Source organism: Silene latifolia, chromosome Y (assembly GCF_048544455.1).
Source record: "Silene latifolia isolate original U9 population chromosome Y, ASM4854445v1, whole genome shotgun sequence".
Taxonomy (NCBI): Eukaryota; Viridiplantae; Streptophyta; class Magnoliopsida; order Caryophyllales; family Caryophyllaceae; genus Silene; species Silene latifolia.
The window spans coordinates 221,924,560-221,929,588 of NC_133538.1; the positions used below are offsets into that span (position 1 = coordinate 221,924,560).

Consider the following 5,029-nt stretch of genomic DNA (forward strand, 5'->3'; position numbering starts at 1 on the left):
AAAACTAATGTTTTGATGAAGAAGAAGATGAATATGTGAGTGGTTTTTGCATGTTGCCTATTTTGAGAATATGATAGAGGGAAAAATAAGAACAACAAAAGCTCTTCCACTCTTAAAGTGGTCCGGCCCTATGCACTTAATAAGAGTAATTTTTTCTTCTCAAAACTCTTTTTACAAATGCGTTATTGATAGTCTCATATATGGTAGAGTGAGCATGACAAGTGTTGTGGTTGTCATAAGCTTTTTAGACAAAATAGAAGACTTAGGACAAGTGTCCTATATCCTCTAAAAAAAACGGTCCAATGCTCTTATTATGGTCATTTTGTCTTATCATATTTGTCCCACAAATGCTTATAAGTCTTATATTTAATTATCTTACATAATTAAATATTAATTTGATCATACAACAATTATGAGACAAATTAATAAATATATATTCACTCAACTTATTGAGTAATATTATAACAATATATCAACATAAAATGGGTCCCATAATTGCTAGTTAGTTAAATTTACAACCTCTTGTAAATGTAAATAACCAATTACCTCTACCTCGAAACTTTTATAAAACCTCAACATAATTTAGTGAATTAATATATTAATCCACTAAATATGATCTTATTTAATCACATTATAATAAGATACATATTTCCTCTCATTAAAAATAAATTGTTCATTTTTAAGGAATTAATCAACTTGTATCGACATACAATTAATTAACTTTATAGATAAGGGCATCATCCTTTAGGTGTGACCTTAAGGGATAAACTGACCACCACCGTCCCACGACAGTAACGTCAAACTCTAGCAAGCCAATCGTTACCGATTATTGTTGATCAGTTGACTATATAATTGAATCATCCCTCATGTATTCTTTATATGAGATTTAATATTGATATTTAAATCATGTGATCGCACTATTGTTGAGGACACATTTCCCAACATAATCAACAGTTACAAATATTCACATGAAAACCGCAACTCTCCTAGCATTCTTTGAAGCAAAATCATCAATAAGTTCATCGTACGGGACTTTCTCCAAAAGATGATTCTCAATGGTTATCATTGCTAATCCATTGAAGCGATCTTGCGACATTGTAGAACGCAAATAAGACTTCAACAATTTCAACTTAGAGAAGCTTCTTTCAGCCGATGTAACTGTGACGGGAATAGTCAACAATATCCTATAGACTGTAACTGCATTAGGAAAATAACCACCAATTTGTTTCATATAATTTAAAATAGCAATTGGACCCATCTTTTTATTTTGCATGAAATCTTTAAAAAAATTTAGATCAATATATAAGGCATTTCCATCTATATGAGACTGCTTGTTATGTTTCAGCGCATTTTTAAGATTAGCACAACAAGACACTAATGTCGAATCATCCAACGAATACAACTTATCTGTTGTGAACATAAAACCAAAACCTTTTGTTAAGCGAAGAAATCGCTTGATCAATTAGATATAAAAAGTAGGGAACTCTAAATGACTCTTCTTCTGATAATTGTGAAGAATCATCAGGGTTCTCATCAAAGTGTCTTTTTCTTCTAATTTCTCGCCTTGTACGGAAAAATGGATCTATATTCATATCTTTGGCAATCTGTTTAGTAGTATCTATAGCTTTTGAAAACCTATTTTCTCTATACTTCTCAAAATAAGATACTAATGCTTTAACCTGTAAAATAGCAACATCAATAAGCATGTCTTTTGTTTGCAAATGTTTACTTACTTCATTAACAATGGACAATATATCATACCAAATAACTAATGATACCAAAAATTCAAAATCACCAAGCTCATTCATCGCTAAAGACTTAGCTTCGCTTTTAATTTTAGAATCGTTATCAACTTCAGCTATTTCAAGTAAAGCTTCACAAACATCTACCAACTAAAATCTAATGGCTTTCACACTATCAACACGACTTTCCCAACGAGTGGATGACAATGGTTTAAGTGTCAAACCTTTTATATTATCCTTTAGAATTTGCCACCTCTTTGTAGAAAGAGCAAATATTGTGTATATGCGTTGTACGACTCCAAAAAAAAATCTCTAGCTTTACCACAAGTATTAGCTGTATCACACAATGTCAAGTTTAAGCTATGACAACCACAAGGAGTGTAAAAGGCTCTCGGGTTCATATCGAACAGTCTCTTTTGCATGCCTTGATGTTTACCTTTCATGTTAGAACCATTATCGTAGCCTTATCCTCTAATATTATCTAAATCATGATCAATTGCTTTTAACTCAGTTTGCATAGCATCAAATAAACCTAAACCAGTAGTGTCATTCACATTCAAAAACCCACAAATGATTCCTCAATTGTAAATTCATCTGAAGAGGTATCCACATATCGTAATATCATAGTCATCTTCTCTTTATGACTTACGTTAGGAGTACAATCGAGAATAACAGAATAATACTTTGGATTCTTAATGTTGTTGATGATTTTAGATTTTATGTTAGAAGCAAGCAAATATATCAATTCATTTTGAATATTATGACCAAAATAATGAAAATGAGTATCATTATTTACAATACGACTAACATGCTCTTGAATAAAAGGATCAAACTCAGCTAACATCTCAACTAAACCCAAAAAGTTCCCATTACTATCCTCATACAATTTCTCATTAGTGCCAGGAAATGCCAGATTATGTTTTCCAAGATATTTCACAATTGAAATAATTCTTAACAAAACATTTTTCCAATGTTCTTTCTCTTTTCGTAAATGTTTTTTGCGCCGCCTCATCAATTGTTTTATTCTTGTTCAATCTTAAGCGTAATTCATACCAAATGGTCATAATCTTAACATGTTCCGTACACATTTCATGCTCTTTGAGTCTTATGCTAAGATGAGTCCAGTCATTGAATTCTCCTATTACCAAATAACCATTTCCTTGACATTTTTTAAATAATTTACAACAAAAACAAAATACTTTGTCAAGATCTTTTGAATAAACAAGTCATTCTCTATCCCACTTTTCATCATTTGACAAAATTCTAGTATAATGCTTTGATGAAAAATGCCTATTTCCTTTATCTGGGCCATTTTCAATACTCAAATCCCTTTTTGGACCTTTAACAGCTAATATATCTATCAAATCTGCATCCAAATTGTCCCAATTTCTAGGATCTAGATACCACATCTTAAACTAATATCAACATTCTCATCAAAAGAAACAGGATTTTCATTAACATCTTCATTGTCAACATTTTCAGTAGGCGCACCATCATTTTCACCGATTGGTACATTTTCAATTGGTATATCACAATTATGAGTGCTCGTTTCATCAACTGAAGGAACATTATCAGCAACTTTATCAATATCTTCATCCATGTTTACATTATCATTACTATTACCATGTTTAAGAATAAATTTATCAAGAGCTCATTTCTAAGAACGAGTTAACTCTTCAATTCATTTCTTTTTCTTGCGTTTTTCATAACCCGAATCATATTTTCTAGTTTTAGATGACATTCTTTCAATACTTCACAATTAGGAAAAACAACTAACAAATAATTATGAACTTATCACTTGATAAAATGCATAAAACTTGAGATCAAAGATGAAAATTCAATAGATAAGAACCTAAGAAATCAAGGAAAGAAACCACCTAATTTAGGCAATTAGGTAGCAAGAAGACTCATCCTAGTTCCGGCAAAAAAATTTCGTAATTATTGTATCCTGCAAGTGTGAAATCAAAATCAGAAAAGGGATTACGAAAGTATAAAAGATACAAAATTCAGTTAACATAAATTTGATGACGTAAAATAAAACTTTACCTTGAATATTGACAACTTGAAAGATAATTGCGAAGCAGAGAATCAGAGATGATTTTATATGATCAGAAGTTAATAGTCGTTTGATTCTTGAAGAATTATTGGAATTTTGGGGGTTGCTTAGAATAAAAGCGAGATTTTGGGGATTACTCAAAATAATGATGAAAGAATCTCGGGAGGGGGGAATTTAGGAGTTATGAGAAAAGGAAGGACGCAAGTCATGCTCAGAAGGCTGACGTTTAGCGCTAAGTTTATTAGTTTTTTTTTAATTGAACAATGGGTTACGGAAGAATTGGGCCCTAATATTTTGGGGGCCCTGTGCGACCGCACAACCCGCACTTGTAAAAGGCCGGCCCTGGCAGTGTTATATGTGGCAGCCAACCGTGGCCTTGGTAAGTGTATCGGGTGAGTAGGTAGTTGCTGATATGGTGGGGTAGGAGGTAGTATGGCATTTCCCCCAAAGTTGCGTGAGTATTTGGTTCAAGTTTGTGCAAGGCTCACTATATTAATAAGTTGAATTAGCATGTTAAAGGGGAATGCATGTATAATCAGGTGTATACATTATGTATATACAACTAAATACGAGTAAAAGAAGAATAGTTAAGCCACTTATTTAGAATATAGCAATATCATAAATTTGTTAATTTAGTTATTAATTATTAATATATGTTATAATTGTAGGATCTGACTTCATAGAAAATCACTATTCACTTGGCTTGAGCACTAGGATTTGCTAAAAGGTAGCGTTTTCCTACTCAGTTCCTAGTTGTAGTTGTATTGTTATGATAGAATAATTGATAGTGCATATTGTGATAATGTTATGATACGTATTGGATGTTATTGGTACTGTTGATGGAGTTGGAGGATGAGGAGTCTAGTTGGGAGGCTAGCTCTGCCCGGGATCGCTTCCTGTGGATGTTCCACCCATAGGGAGGATGTGCACATTAGTGGTCTGGGTTTTGTGGTTGCTACCCGTGATTTATGTCGGGCGCCACGGCAGACGGTTGCTATCCGTGATTCACATCGGGCGCCATATTATGATGAGTTAACGGTTGCTACAAATGATTTATAGCAGGCGCCGTGATAGGATGTTCTAGGGTTGCTAGCTGTGATTTGTAGCAGGCGGCGCTAGACATCTGGATTTATGTGATGGACATGAAGTTGTGGTGGTGGTTTTTGTGCATGGTATCGTATACTGTCATCAGATGCTATTGTGGCTAGTGACTGACTTGTGTGGTTTCTTC

At 33.2% G+C, this 5,029-nt stretch overlaps 1 pseudogene; it reads right to left on the reverse strand.

The window, feature by feature from the left end:
• Positions 1-954: 954 nt before the first annotated feature.
• LOC141634515 (uncharacterized) lies at positions 955-2,962 on the reverse strand (annotated as a pseudogene).
• Between the last annotated feature and the right edge of the window lie 2,067 nt (positions 2,963-5,029).